The sequence below is a fragment of the Taudactylus pleione genome, unplaced genomic scaffold (genome assembly GCF_031769625.1).
Source record: "Taudactylus pleione unplaced genomic scaffold, aTauple2 ptg000135l, whole genome shotgun sequence".
NCBI classification, from domain to species: domain Eukaryota; kingdom Metazoa; phylum Chordata; class Amphibia; order Anura; family Myobatrachidae; genus Taudactylus; species Taudactylus pleione.
This window is the reverse complement of record NW_028284537.1, coordinates 8,426,665-8,443,281: the sequence shown is the minus strand read 5'-3', so window position 1 is coordinate 8,443,281 and position 16,617 is coordinate 8,426,665. Positions and strand designations below refer to the sequence as shown.

The following is a 16,617-nucleotide window of genomic DNA, read 5'->3' as shown; positions in this document are numbered from 1 at the left end:
ACATTCTATTCAGAACGCCCCACATGCTATTCAGAAGAACTCCCCACATGTTACTCAAAACTCCCCTCGTGCAACTTAAAACTCCCCACATACTACTCAAAAGAACTACTCTCATGCTACTCAAAAGAACTCCCCACATGCTACTCAAAAGAACTTCCCATATTCTACTCAGAAGAACTCCCCACATGCTAGTCAGAACTCCCCACATGCTTCTCAGACCTCCCCACTTGTCACTCAGAAGTCCCCACAAGCAACTCAGAATAACTCCCCACATGTTACTCAAAACTCCCCACATGCCAGGCAGAACTCCCCACATGCCATTCAGAAGAACTCCCCACATGCTACTCAGAACTCCTCACATGCTCCTCAGAAGAACTCCTCACATGCTACTCAGGACCCCCACCGCCCCTCAGAACTCTCCAGAGGCTGTTTTACTTTCTTCAGTGTTCCCGGCTTCCTGTTGGTGATGTCAGTGGTGCCTCCCACAAACGGCAGGCGTTCCTTCGGGAACATCGACAGCCTCCCCGTTTGTAGTGAGCCCCAGAGTGAGAGAATTTCTCTCTCGCTCCGGGGCTTGCGCAAGCGCGCCTCGCGTGTGCGCAGTATCCCACCATCGACCGGGTCTGAATCAGGCCCTCAGTTCCTATGTCTGTCTCAAGTTAATTTCTGCACCTTCAGTACATACTCAGTGCATCTTTGTGTACTCATTACCCGGACCTCAGTACAAGTTCATCTCTGCTCCTCCAGTACATTCCCAGAGCATCTTTGTGTACTCTGGGCCTGGTTCAGACCCGCTCGCAAGCAGGTCGATGGTGCCAAGTGCGCATGCACACGACGGAGGCGCCTCCGTCGTGCGCATGCGCTAGACCCGAATAACGATGGCCAAGCCATCGTTAAGGGTCTCGCACCAAAGGGGGCGTGCTGTCGATGGTGATTGACAGCACGCCCCCTTTGGTGGGCGTGCCAGGGGCGTGGCTGCCCAGACGGAGGCGTTCCCATGGGAACGCCTACCGTCTGGGTCCGGCCCCACTGACATCACTAGTGATGTCAGTGGGAGTGCTTTTGGCTCTGATAGAGCCAAAAGCACACCTGGGCTTGCGGCAGCGAGACCCTACCGCAGGGTCTCATCGCAAGCCTGATGGTCGCAATGGTGTTGACCATCACGACCATCATTTTGGCCGCTCGCTATAGCTGTGGGTGGTCACCCACAGCTATGCGAGCGGCCAGGAGACTGCTCCAAAAAGGAGCAGGGACGGCCCTGATTCAGAGCGAGCGCTCTGTCAGAGCGTCCGGCTCTGAATCAGGGCCTCTGTTTCTGTGTTTCAGTACAATTCTGTCCCCGCACCCCCAGTGCATCTTTGTGTACCCGGATCACAGTACAAGTTCATCCCTGCTCCTCCCACGCATCTCAAGTGTATTCCCGTGTACTCACTCCCGTGTACTTTTACCAGTTTATGTCAAGAGCTCCATTGTGTCTCAAGTTCAGCTCTGAGGATATTTCCTGTGTTTTCCTGAGCAAGCCTATCTCTGGATCATCCTCTCCCAGTGCTTCTAGTGCCTCTTTAGTGTTATCCATCCCCAGTCTCCCTGTGTTATTTCTAGTGTTCCCAGTGTTAGTGACCTTCTCGTTATATTTGTTACGGTCTTCTGCCACTCCCAGGTACCTGTCCAGAGGGCCGCGACCTGCTCACTTGGTGCAGCGAAAACCAAATCCCAATGGAGGGGTCACTGGAGAAAACCACCATGTGAGTTAGACTCCGCACCTCTGGGCAGGTCTAGCCAAACCTGGGTTTGGCCGCAATTAGAAGACTTAGGCCCCCATTTATTAACGAGTTTTATCACCAAAACGAGTGATAAATGTCATTGTGTATGATAAATGGTGCTCCAGCCAATCAGCTCCCAACTGTCATTTTTCTAACAGATGACAGTTGGGAGCTGATTGGCTGGAGCACCATTTATCATACTCCGTGACATTTATCACTCGTTTTGGTGATAAAACTCGTTAATAAATGAGGCCTTTAGTCTGTCACCCCCATCTTTGCTTCATGGCTATCCTAACCCCCCGGTTCTTGACCTCAGCAGAGGTATTCCTAGTGCCAGATTGTGACACTGTTGCGTTCGGGTCAGGCGGTATCGGAAACCTGGTGGAAAAGTGATGGGCGTTCCTGGGCGGTGACTAATAGTACAGTGGGCGGATTATGGGAGTGACGTGGGCGGTCAGTGAAAGCGGATGTGTTCATAGATGCAAGCATTGGAGACCATGGTCAGACAGGGCAAATTGCACTTGCTGTAGGGCTGGTGCAGGTTTCAATGGTTACACACCAAATGGTATTACAGCATGCCGAGATACTGAAAGTGGGCATCTCTGTCCTTGCACGGAGGTACACAAGCGAAGGAGCTTGTGGTGGCATTTGCACAGAGTTGCCGATGGGCAATCGCCAATAAATGCTGCTGTCTGCACTTTTGCATGCAATTCAGTTGTACTATGTCCTATCCCCCAGTTGTACTATGTCCTATCCCCCAGATGTACCATGTCCTATCCCCCAGATGTACCATGTCCTATCCCCCAGATGTACCATGTCTTATCCCCCAGATGTACCATGTCCTATCCCCCAGATGTACCATGTCCTATCCCCCAGATGTACCATGTACTATTCCCCCAGATGTACCATGTACTATTCCCCCAGGTGTACCATGTACTATTCCCCCAGATGTACCATGTACTATCCCCCAAAGCTGTGGGTGACCACCCACAGCTAGTGCGAGCAGCCTGGCGATGGTCACGATTATCGCGACCATCGGGCTTGCGTCGAGACCCTGCGGGAAGGTCTCGGCTCCCACAAGCCCGAGTGGACTTCCTGCTCTAATAGAGCAGGAAGTCCACTACTGACATCACGAGTGATGTCAGTAGGGCCGCCCACAAACGGCAGGCGTTCCTATGGGAACGCCTGCGTTTGTGCAGCCACCCCCCCTCCCCGTCTACAAAATGGGGCGAGCTGTCAATCAACATCGACAGCTGCCCGTCTTGTAGTGAGCGACGGAGCTGCCGTCGCTTGTTGGGGCTCGCGCATGTGCACGCCGGAGGCGGCGCATGCGCAGTGGGAGAACATCGACCCACTTGCGAGTGGGTCTAAATCAGGCACTATGTACTATCCCCCAGATGTACTATCACCCAGATGTACCATGTACTGTCCCCCAGATGTACTACTGTATGTACTATCCCCCAGATGGACCATGTACTGTCCCCCAGATGTACTATAGTATGTACTATCCCCCAGATATACTACAGTATGTACTATCCCCCAGATGTACCATGTACTATTCCAAAAGATGTACTACAGTATGTACTATCCCCCAGATGTACCATGTACTATCCCCCAGATGTACTATAGTATATACTATCCCCCAGATATACCAAGTACTACACCCCAGATGTACCATGTACTATCCCCCAGATGTACCATGTACTACACCCCAGATGTACCATGTACTACACCCCAGATGTACCATGTACTATCCCCCAGATGTACCATGTACTACACCCCAGATGTACCATGTACTACACCCCAGATGTACCATGTACTATCCCCCAGATGTACTATTCCCCAGATGTACTATGTACTACACCCCAGATGTACCATGTACTGTCCCCCAGATGTACCACGTACTATCCCCCAGATGTACCATGTACTATCCCCCAGATGTACCATGTACTATCCCCCAGATGTACTACACCCCAGATGTACCATGTACTATCCCCCAGATGTACTATGTACTATCCCCCAGATGTACTATCCCCCAGATGTACCATGTACTATCCCCCAGATGTAACATGTAATATCCCCCAGATGTACCATGTACTACACCCCAGATGTACCATGTACTATCCCCCAGATGTACTATTCCCCAGATGTACTATGTACTACACCCCAGATGTACCATGTACTGTCCCCCAGATGTACCACGTACTATCCCCCAGATGTACCATGTACTATCCCCCAGATGTACCATGTACTATCCCCCAGATGTACTACACCCCAGATGTACCATGTACTATCCCCCAGATGTACTATGTACTATCCCCCAGATGTACTATCCCCCAGATGTACCATGTACTATCCCCCAGATGTAACATGTAATATCCCCCAGATGTACCATGTACTATCCCCCAGATGTACTACACCCCAGATGTACCATGTACTATCCCCCAGATGTACTATGTACTATCCCCCAGATGTACTATCCCCCAGATGTACCATGCACTATCCCCCAGATGTAACATGTACTATCCCCCAGATGTACCATGTACTATCCCCCAGATGTACCATGTACTATCCCCCAGATGTACCATGTACTATCCCCCAGATGTACCATGTACTATCTCCCAGATGTACCATGTACTATCCCCCAGATGTACCATGTACTATCCCCCAGATGTATCATGTACTATCCCCCAGATGTACTATGTACTATCCCCCAGATGTACCATGTACTACCCCCCAGATGTACCATGTACTACCCCCCAGATGTACTATCCCCCAGATGTACCATGTATTACACCCCAGATGTACCATGTACTACACCCCAGATGTACCATGTACTATCCCCCAGATGTACTACCCCCCAGATGTACCATGTACTACCCCCCAGATGTACTATCCCCCAGATGTACCATGTACTACACCCCAGATGTACCATGTACTACACCCCAGATGTACCATGTACTACACCCCAGATGTACCATGTACTATTCCCCAGATGTACTACACCCCAGATGTACCATGTACTATCCCCCAGATGTACTATCCCCCAGATGTACTACACCCCAGATGTACCATGTACTATTCCCCCAGATGTACTATCCCCCAGATGTACTATGTACTATCCCCCATATGTACTATGGAGGGAACCAACGCAGCAGATATCTTCAATATCGGCCACAGTCCCTACATTTGCATCCACAAATAGGTTTCTATGAGGGCTGCTGTTGTGCCGCCGAATTTACCAGTCTTCGAAATGTGATAAGTGTTACTCTATAGTAGCCCATGGGCTACTAATTTGCTATTGTTTTTGGAGAGGGAGTCTGAGGCTCCCTCTCCGTCGCCTCCCGATGGTAGTAAGGTAGTAATGATTGCATAGTAAGAAACGAATCAGCAGTCAGACCACAGAGCAGTACAGCAGACGGCAAGAACTAATGCTTCCACAAATGAGAATTTGTAAGCAGCGGCTGAGCTAAAAGCTACCGCTGGGATTTGTACTGAGACGCCCACCGTCTGCTTCTCAAATCAAAGCAACTGCATGCAAAGACGCAGCATCGGTTTCAGATCAGTCTAATATCGTACTTCTGACTGTGGTCACGCAGAATTGTTGGGGGTACTGAGATGCTTGAGCCATTTTTACTGCGTAGGAGATCGAAGTCGCAGGTAAAGACGCCCCAAAAACGATCACAACATTTTAGTCATCAAACACCCCGCCCCATTGCTGCCCGGAAATGGTCCCTGCCTGTCAATCACTTTGTCAATGAATTCTCACTGCGACCGACAACAAAAATGCAACCTGACACATGCGCAGATTAGCGATAATCGCTCAACTGTGTCCATCTCTGAATGAGGCCCTTACTACGGCATTGTAATTAATAAGACAATGGCCCTCACTCAGAGGCGGTCGCAAGAAGTGAGCCTTCGCTCTGAATGAGGGCGGCCGCTTGACTTTTCTAGTGCGGCCTCCTGGTCGCTAGCTAAGCTGTGGGTTACCACTAGGGATGTGCGCCGGACCATTTTTGCCGGATTTGGATTTGGATTTAGTTCTAATTCGTCGTCCGGCTTTGGATTTGGATTTGGATTTGCCAAACTGCGGTGACTGGCTTTGGATTTGGATTTGGATTTTTTTACAAAAATTGACAAAAAAAGCTAAAATCACATAAATTGGTCTTTTTTTTCTTCCTAGAGTATTATTAACCTCAATAACATTAATTTCCAGTCAATTTAGATCATATCACAGCTTATAATATTGTTTTCAACATTATTGGCCAAAGGTTGCAGTGAGCTGACTGGTTGCTAAGCGACAAAGCAGTTGCACAACGACACAGACACCACAGTATAAAGCACATCTATGACACATTGCCACACAGCAGTGGCAGAAATGAAAAGTAGTGCACCCACCCAGTGGGGTACGGCCAGCAGAATCACAGTACTTGTTTACATAGTGGGCTACGGCCCAAGGAGTCACAGTGCACAATCTTATTCACATTACACCGCACATAGGGCCTGATTCACATTACACCATAAAGTAGTGTCTCTTATTTATTTTACGACACACAATAGTGCCCCTTTTACACAATGCCCACAGTAGTGACCCTTTTACACAATGCCCACAGTAGTGCCCCTTTTACACAATGCCCACAGTAGCGGTGTCCCTTACACAATGCCCCCAGCAGTGGTGCCCCCTATGCAGTCCCCTTAGTAGTAGGGTCCCCTATGCAGTGCCCCCAGTAGAATGCCCCCCAGTAGCATGCCCCCCATTAGCAGGCCTCCCCAGTAGTATGCCACCCAGTAGTATGCCCCCCATTAGCAGGCCCCCCCCAGTAGTATGCCCCCCATTAGCAGCCCCCCCAGTAGTATGGCCGCCCAGTAGTATGCCCCCCCAGTAGTAGGCTGCCCCAGTAGCAGCCCCCCCAGTAGTAGGCTGCCCCAGTAGTAGCCCCCCCTGTAGTATGGCCCCCCCAGTAGTAGGCTGCCCCAGTAGCAGGCCAACCCCAGTAGTAGGCCCCCCCAGTAGTAGTAAGCCCCCCCAGTAGTATTGCCCCCCCAGTAGCAGGCCCCTCAGTAGTATGCCCCCCCAGTAGCAGACCCCCCCAGTAGTATAACCCCCCCAGTAGCAGGCCCCTCAGTAGTATGGCCCCCCCAGTAGCAGACCCCCCCCCAGTAGCAGACCCCCCCAGTAGTATAGCCCCCCCAGTAGCAGACCCCCCCAGTAGTATAGCCCCCCCAGTAGCAGGCCCCCCAAGTAGTATGGCCCCCCGCACCCCCATTACCAGACCCCCCCAGTAGCAGACCCCCCCAGCCCTTGCACAAGTAAAAAAATAAAAACTTACCTGAATCCCCGCTCCCTCGCCGTCCGCTCTGCTGTCACACGCTGAGGAGGGAGCCGGAAGACGGAGCTCATGTGTGAGCTCCAGCCGGCTCCCTCCGTGCAGCAGCCAATGAGAGTCTGTGTGACTCTCATTGGCTGCTGTAACAAACACGCAGCTGCCGCTGGCGGCTGTGTGTTTGTGTCTGTGTAGGGCAGAGCGCTATCACAGAGCTCTGCCCTACACAATAGGAGCCCTGATGTCAGTGAGAATCCGACGTCAGGCGGCCGCCGTTCGGCCCCGAACGGGGATCCGAGTCAGGCGGTGAACACCCGAACAGGGTTCGGGTGGACTCGGATCCCCAATGTTCGGAGCGGTTCGGATTCCACAGAATCCGAACCGCTCATCTCTAGTTACCACCCACAGCTTTAGTGACCGACCAGGTTGATGGTTGCGATGGTTAAGACCATCGCGACCATCGGGGCTTACGACAAGACCCTAAGTTTGGGTCTCGGCAACCGCAAGCCCCAGGGAGCTGATGTCAGTGCGGCCGCCCACAAAACGGCAGGTGTTCCTTAAGGAACGCCTCTGTTTTTGAAACCACCCCCCCGCCACGCCTACAAAACGGGTCGAGCTGTCGGTCAACATCGACAGCCGCCCCTTTTTTAGTGAGCTCCGGAGCAAGAGAATTTCTCTCTCGCTCTGGGGCTTGCGCACACACAGTGCACACGCTGCGCGAGCGCAGGGCCTAAACATGGATCCGGTTGCGAGCACGACCCGGTTGCGAGCGCTCAGCGCTTGCGACCGGGTGTGAATGAGGTACAATGTGTGCGTGTTATAGTGCTGATGCTGCTTTCATGTTACATAGGTCAGTTGTTGGGTCAGCGATTTTCTGAAAGTGACACGTCCTGGATGGTAGGGAAGAGTTAAATGGTAGTGCCTGTTATAATCGGATCTTACACATCCTCTAATGTGGCAGTAATTGGGCGCTGGCCATTACTTACAACAGGATGCCCTTTGCACGCTCTAGGCAGAGTTTATACTGGGAAGCGCATTTACAATGTACAAAAATCAACGTAATAAGCATTAAAATGTATTAATGTGACATATAAAATAGTGACAGTCGGCTTACGGAGAGGGCTTCATTAAGGCACAAATGAGGAGCTATTGTGCAACATTTCTTTGGGGGGGAAAAATAAAAGAGCTGTAAAGAATTAATATATTAGTTACACGGTCTGCCTTCCTATAATGGGATGTAGTCAGCATCCCGGCGTCAGGATGCTGGCGGTGGGAATCCCGACAGCAGTCATAATCCTGGCTTTATAATCCTGACCAGGGCTGTCGGGAGGGTGGTGCGACTGGTGCCTCCGCACAGGGCGGAAACCTCCAAGGTCACCGGCCACAAACTGCCCGGCTCCGGAGGTCTGCATGAAGAGACCTCCTGCAGTTCTGCGCGGCGCTCGCAGAACAACGCCGATGAAGAGCCCCGCCCTACACCCATCCCCTGGCAGCAAAAGGTATGCGCTCAGGGGGAGGAGTGGGCCAGGGGGAGAGAGAGGGGCGGCAGTGCAGCACGGGGCGCACTGCCATCCTGATATGGCACTGATCCTGACAGTAAGTATTAGGGTTAGGCTAGGGGTTTGGGTTAGGTACTAGGAGGAGGCTTAGGTACTAGGGAAGTTAAATTAGGTTGTGAATTAGAGGGAGGTTTAGGTTGCGGCAAAGGTGGGTTATGGGAAGAGTTAGGCTGCAGGAAAGGTGGGTTTGGGGGAGGGTTAGGGTTAGGCTGCGGTAAAGGTGGGTTAGGGGGAGGGCTAGGCTGCGGGGGGGGTTAGGGTTAGGCTGCGGGAAAGGTGGGTTAGGGTTAGGCTGCGTGGGGGGGGGTTAGGGTTAGGCTGCGGGAAAGGTGGGTTAGGGGTTAGGTTACTTACCTGCATGTTTCGGGATCCTGCATGGGCTAGTTAGATCAATAAGGGCATTTGCCCAAAATAAAGTGCCAGGCCTCAGGGCCCTTAGCCAGGCAAATTACCATTACAGCAAATAATGCTCTGAATAGACTTTCACCACCAATGCAATAAAGAATTGTTATTCTGTAGAAGGTACAAACTGGAACAGCTCATGGATACGCGGTGTACAATTTCCTAATGGCCCCGTAACATACCAGAAGTCCCGGAGACTGTGGACCTGACGCAGAAGTGGAGACGTGGATTAGTGCCGCAGCAGGTGGGCGTCTCTCTACGAAGTCCATCGGCTGCGGCATTAGGAGGAAGTCACAGTAGTGCAGCGGAAAGAGACGCAGTCGCCACTGCACTAACGTCCACCTGTGGATCAGGCCCTTTGGGTGTATTAAGTGTAATCCAAATCCCATCTCTATGACTTACCCCTGGCATCTGTTATGGTGGGTACACACTGGGCTATATTACTGAGCGACTGCACGATTACGACATCGTAATCGTGCAGTCGCTCAGTAATCGTGCACAAATCGTGCACTTCTATTTCGGAAACGACCAGCGATGCGCACTCCCGCTGGTCGTTTCCGACATTGTCCATCGCCCGAACATGCAGCACAATCTGACAATAACGACAGATTGGCATGTTCAGGAATGATGGACAGTGCCTGCACTGAACGACTGATCGTTCAGTGCAGACACAACAGGGGATCAGGAACGACGGTACGATTACGATGTCGTAATCGTACTGTCTTTCCTGATCGCCTAGTGTGTACGCACCTTTAGTCCTTACACATATCTAGAGATTCCTAAGATACATGTAGTTTACATCAAATGTATAGATACACACAGAGCCTGATTCATCATGGATCGCAAGTGCAACAGCGTATGCAGATCGGTCGATAGTGAGTACTGCGTATGCATTGCAGTGCGCGTGCATTGAATTAGCATTGCGCTCGCTCTGCGATTACTCACGCAGATAGAAAGCCATCGCAGAGTGATATATCCCTCAGAGTTGTCTAAGTCGGATAGTCATGTTCTAGGTCATATCTTGATAGCTTCCAGAGCAGCCATAGCACAAAATTGGAAGTCTCCATCTTTCCCGTCTATACATAAAATTATATGTAAAGTTCAGTTTGCTTTCCAAATGGTAACGTTAGTTGTTCCCTATTCCTTTGCCGCCTCTTCCCCATCGATTAGGTGGTTCAAATGGCATGAATCTGTCACTGATGGAGAGGGTGCCACTTTGCTTCTTGATTCTTTTTGAGTCTGAGTGGTCTTTTTCCACATATGGGGTAATTGCTGGTATTATTAAAGGTATTTTATATTTGATATTCTATAAGTATATGTGTAATCGCTGTATATTTTGTGATATTAATATGTTGACAGTGTTGTCTGATTCCTTCCCTCCCTTTCTCATGTTTTCTTTTTTCTGTAATTTTTATTTTCAGTATTTTGTTTGTGGAAAAAATCTTTAATAAAAACTATCGATGATAAGAAAGATGCTCAGACACGCCTGCGTTCACACCTACACTCCCCCGTTTCCAGTGGCCTGCCCCTGTTACCACCCACAGACAGCTTGACCTGTCACTCATTCAGCTGGGCTGTCTATGCTGGGCGAGCGTACGCTTCCCGATTGCTCGTACCAGTTTGCGCACTGCGATGCATGCGCACATTGCAAAACATCGCTAGCTCCGAGCGATCGCTTGCTAGCGAACGGGTCTGAATCAGGCCCTTAGTTCTGTCATCTTATCCCTGACCCGCACAGTAAAATGCTTCAAATTGCATCTTTGAACAGCAGGGAACGGGGGCAACAATACCGCTCCACCCCCACTATAAAATGCCATGAAGTGCAGCTTTAAACAGCTAGGGGAGTGGCCACAATTATGAAAATTTGGTGCCACCCACAACCCCTCCTCCATTTATGTTAGTTGCCCTCTCTGGGACTCTCCCTGAGGGGACTTAAAGTCGGCAAGTATACTCTATGTTACAAGTTAGCACGTGGTGGGTCCAAATAGCTTGTTGTGTATTATCCCAAAGACATTCAAAGTTAACGGTGATAAGGTGCCAGCCAATCAGCTCCTCACTGCCATTTTTCAAACACAGCCTGTGACATGGCAGTTAGAAGCTGATTGGCTGGTTATTGCCATGGCTCCTTGTATATTTCCTATATCCCTGTCTTCCTATCAGCTCCCATCGATGAACATTTATTTTCACTCCACTGTTGTATTACTTAGCTTAATGATACCAACACCTTCTAGGTTGTCGTTGAAGGACGTGGGACTTAGTAGGGTCAACTGAACGGGACACTAACCGATATTTATAAGTACAGGCAACAAAAACATTATAGGTTCCCTTTAAATGTCTGTGTGCACCTATTTTATTCATCACTGGGCTGCAGGATAGATGCTCTACACAGAATAATGACACTCCATGCGGCATTTAAATCAATATTAAGGAGATATTTCCCTCCTGCTCTTTGTGCAGGAACATGATCATCCCTCATTACTACTATTAGCGGAATACACAATAATTCAAAGTGAAATCCTTCTCTGTGCCACAGATCACTTAGCTAGAGAAAGGTTAGACTTTATAACAGCAATTATCAGTTATTAAGTGGAACTGACTGGCTGAAAGAGCCTTTGCATTAAGACATCTATGAGTAACATCAAACTTTTTTCTTTTTTTTTAAATATAAGAATTCTTTGATCTCTTAAACCTGCATAATGTAAGAATTACCTGTAAATGCATTGCAGAAAGCCAGCCTGCTTTTTATAGTTCCTTTGTATTAGGCATGAAGCCTAAAGCTACGTTTAGTCAATGCAAAATATTGTATGCCGATATTCTAGTCTGAGATCATTATTATTATTATCTATTATTGATAAGGTGACACAAGGGGATAGAACAAACAACTTGTAGCATAGGTACAGGGACATTTTAAGAGATTATAGGGCCCATGTGCAGACTCGGGGGGTGATCCAGCAGAGAACGCAGTAATATTGTAATGCAGCGGGAGGCGTCACGCCCCCTGCATGCATTACTGATCCGAGCTGCGTCCAAGGACGCATCATTGGATAATCTGCGATCACATCGGCCTCCTGAGTGATCCATGGGGTTACAAAAGCCAGCCGCCATAGATCCAACAAAGAGGCCAGGAAATCTCCATCGCCCCCAATGGCGGCGACATGCCTCCGTTCTGGGAAACGACGGCCATCACCGCCCACAAACGACAGCAGACTGTCAATCACTGACAGTCTGCTGCAGCTCTGCGTGAACCATGGCCTCAGTTCGGGCCCCCTCCTCTCTGCCAGCGTGGTATATTTTCATTTGGTGCCATAATCTATTGCGCATGCGCGGGTCTCCGGGAAATTGGCGTCCTATTAACATCTCTATTGCACATGTGCCAGTCACTGGGAAAATGGCTGCGCAGAAAGGCGCCAGAACATCTTCTTGGTCATATATCCTGAAGTCCCTCTATCGCAGAGGACAGTCCTTTGTGTTTTTCTAGTTACATACCAGCGATATTATCACCAGTGTGTAACCGATAATGGGCAGTATGTACGGCATCGCGGATGCGATGCTTAGTACATCTCGCCCTTTATCTCCATCCACTTTATCTCTCTCCAAAGATTAGTACATAGACCCCAGAGTTTCCATGGGAAAAAAACATACATTTCCCCCAGAGGAAAAAAACTCACTGGAAAAAAAAATAAAACATGTTGGCCAACACAGAAAAAAAAAACACGCACCATAATTGCCAATATTCTGGGTGCGACGTAAGGGGGCATGGCAGGGACATGACGCAGCATTGGAGGAGGAGCGCGCTATTGCGTCATGGTGGCCGTGCCCCGCTGCACAATGCCAAGATTACCAGCATTGTGAAGTTGGGGGTGGGGCCATGGTGACGCAATTCAGCGTGAATCATGTCATCAGCCCCCCGGCTATGGGGGGGTACGCGAGTGGGTGGCAGCCTGCTGGGAGCCTTGCCCACTATCCGAGTGTCCGGGATGGCCATCTGATTTTCTGGAACCTCCCGGCCGTTCCAGGGGAGTAGACAAGTATGCACACTTTGGTTACCACAGGAAACAAACACACACATTGTCCCCCACTAGAGAAAAAATAACACACATTTGCCCCAGCTCCCCACAGAAGACTAAGTCACTGCAGAGTATGATGTCACGCCACCGCATCGCCGTAGGTCACGGCCCGAGCCACAAGGGTATATTCCGGATCTCCTGCTGCTTTTTTACCTAAGGTGACACTCACCACCAGAGACTGGTATGCTCAATTATTTTACTGATACTTTGTATGATACTTGTATATTATTATTATTATTTCTATATTGAATAAATCTGCTATTGCTCTTATCTCCCTGTGGAGTCAATATTGTGTTCACGCCCAGTTCACTATACACTGTTTTCCTAGAACTGTAGAAGCATTAGGAAATATGTGGTGGCACTGGGGCCTATTCATGATTGTCTTGTGGTCCATTACACACTAGTAGCAGGCCAATTAATTTTTAGGGGCTCGATGTCGCCGAACCTGTGTTCAGCAAACTCTGAAAATTATACGTTTTCGAGTTTGGCTGTAGGAACCTACGCTATACATTGGTTCCCGGAGCCCCTCTCCTTCCACTCCTGTCTCATCCAGCAGTGCACAAGCATGAACTCACTAACACTGTTGCGTAACATTCCGCTGCTATTAATTAGTCAGAGTCAGCAGTGGTAGGTATACTCATCACAGCAGCTGTCCCTGCACAGGAGCAATATTGACTTGCTCCGGAATTTTAGTATCTATCGCCCCAACACATTGCGACTTGGATTCTTAATTATGTTGAATAAATCAATCCTTGATAATGAATAATCCTCTTTATAAGACTATTCCATTGCCGGATTAAATTATAGAATGTCATGACAAGCTATATGTTGACATGATGGGACTAAGGACCTGATTCAGACCCGCTCACTAGGATGCGTTCGCCCGCAGCCAGCCGATTGTTTGCATTCTGCGCATGTGTACACATTGCAATGCGCCTGCACGAACCACTGCGAGCGATCAGGAAGCATTTGCTCGCTGCGCATAGGCAGCCCGGCTGAATGAATGACAGGAGAAGCCGTTTGTGGGTGGTGACAAGGGCTGGCTACTAGAAACGGGGGAGTGGAGGTGCGAACGCAGGCGTGCCTAAGCGTCCTAAAGCTGTTTCAGATTTGTGCATAATTAAAAGGAAGCGTCATTGTACACGTCACTTGGTAGTATCACTTGCAGTGCTTGCGGCAGGGTATGGTCAACCACAAGTGCTGCGATTGCATCCGATGTTACTCAGTGTGACTGATGGTTGCATACACTTCTTGGATATGACGTGCGCAAGTGGGCGTCTTAAGACAGGCTGGTGGGCGTCTGCATACACAAAGCGATCGCAATCTAAGACATAGTGGGCGTGCTAATGCCTTGCCGTGCGATCGCCTGCCTTGCTGAATTTGCATACGCATCTAGCATGCGAACGCATCTAGCGCGCGGGTCTGAATCAGGTCCTAAGTTGTTTCATTATGAGGTCATTTGGTGGCATGATGAACCTATCAAGGAGTATTTTGTGTGGGGCACACTGTATGTTTTTGTGAACGTACTGTGGGCCTGATTCAGAGCTGAACGCTCTGACCAGAGAGCTCGCTCTGAATCAGGGCCGTCCTATTTAAATGTGGAGCGGCCTTTTAGACGCTCGCATAGCTATTACCACCCACAACTTATGCGAGCTTCCATGATGATGGTCGCGATGGTCTTTGACGAGACCCTGCGGTAGGGTCTCGCTTCCGCAAGCCCAGGAGTGATTTTGGCTCTATTAGAGCCAAAATCACTCCCACTGACATCATTACTGATGTCAGTGGGGCTGGACTCAGACGGTAGGCGTTCCCATGGGAACGCCTCCGTCTGGCAGCCACGCCCCCGGCACGCCCACCAAAGGGGGCGTGCTGTCGCTCACCATTGACAGCACGCCCCCTTTGGTGCGAGACCCCGAGCGACGTATTTCTCGTCGCTCGCCGGGTCTCGCGCATGCGCACGACGGAGCTCCCTCCGTCGTGCGCATTCGCCCAACATCGACCCGCTTGCGAGCGACCTTCCCTCGCGAGCGGGTCTGAATGACCCCCTGTATGTGCTGGACAAAGGGATTCATATGATGAGCATCTTGATTTTATGTGGGAAGCACAATTATTAGCTCACATGCTAATAATTCACTTTTACGCTAAAATAAGAGCATCATTTCACTGTATCATACATGAAAAGTATATATTGTTTGGTGTTAAGCATAGCATATTAAGTATATCCTCTTCTGTAATACCAAACTGTGCTATGCATGACTCACCACATCAAGGGGCCTATTCATGATGTTAATTATCGGGGTCCGAACGGACATTCTAATTCGCCGCGGCCACCGAAGCAATTCTTCATTGCTCTGGCGCGGTGACAGCTGATGCGAAATCAGCTGCCCCCGCGAGCGGCTTCACTGCTCCTTTTCGGAGCAGATAATCTTTTCACTGGTCCTGTCGGAGCAGTGACGGCGGTGCGCATGCGCGACCTACAGGTCACGCATGCGCACAAGAGCCCCGACGTCCGGCGGAGGAGCCGGACAAGGGTGGAGGGATCCGAAAGGATCCCTTCTCGCAACCCGGACCTACCTCCCATAGGAAAGAGCGGGTTGCGAACCCCAAGCGGGGGTATTCGCCATCTGAAGATGGCGAATGCCCCCGCATGCAAGCTCCGAAAATATAATATTTTTGGAGCTTGATGAATTCTGTCCCCATACTAGTGTATGGGGACAGCGAGCCATTCCGCAAACAGAAGGTAAGTAGGAGTTATCTGTGATATCTCCTGCTTCACCTTCTTAATGAATGGCCCGAATACTTAATTGTCACAATTGCAGGTGAAAATGTGCTTTTTCACCTGCTTTTGTGACAATTAAGTGATGATGAATAGGCCCCCAAGTCTTCAAGCGACTCCCTGATCCTCTGCTTGGTAGATAGTCACACGTATAGCAGCCTATCCAGGGAATATTTCAGATCTGAGTTTTGTATCTAACTGGATAATACAAATACACCTGGCACTTCTGGCAAATGCATGATATGAGCTCGGGGGGAGGGAAGGGATGGTGGCCGTGATGGGCAGGTGCGCTCTGCTCTGTCGGGAGGAGACGGGCGTGCAGCGAGGCCAGGCCCCTGTGACTTGTGGAACGCCCCTTTGAAACTTAACCACGCCCCCTTCGTGAGCTAACGAGCCTAAGACCCGCGCACAGGGTGGACTGCCAGGGCTGATCTAAAGCCCCAGGCCGTACCTCAACCCCTGTTAGGGTATAATGGGCGGGATGTACTAAGGTTGCGGTGACCATTCCACCAGTCACCGCAACCTTACTAATCGTCCCCTCCAAGACCCGGGAGCTTCCTGCTGGTCACATGTGCAGGAAGCCTCGGGCTCCTCCTAATCTTCTTCCGGGTACAGGAGGAGGAGGAGGCGGATAACCCAGGAGGAGAGCGGGCCGGCGACAATGGAGGGCAGGTGTGTGGGGGCCCACGGCAGGGCGGCGGCGAACCATCGGGAGCGGGGTGCGGT

General features: G+C 50.2%; 1 protein-coding gene across 1 annotated transcript in view; it reads left to right on the top strand.

Annotated features, from left to right (window-relative positions):
* SYNPR (synaptoporin) overlaps positions 1-16,617 on the top strand; it is a 239,903-nt gene that overhangs the window by 77,653 nt on the left and 145,633 nt on the right. The gene's annotated exons all lie outside the window — the stretch shown is intronic.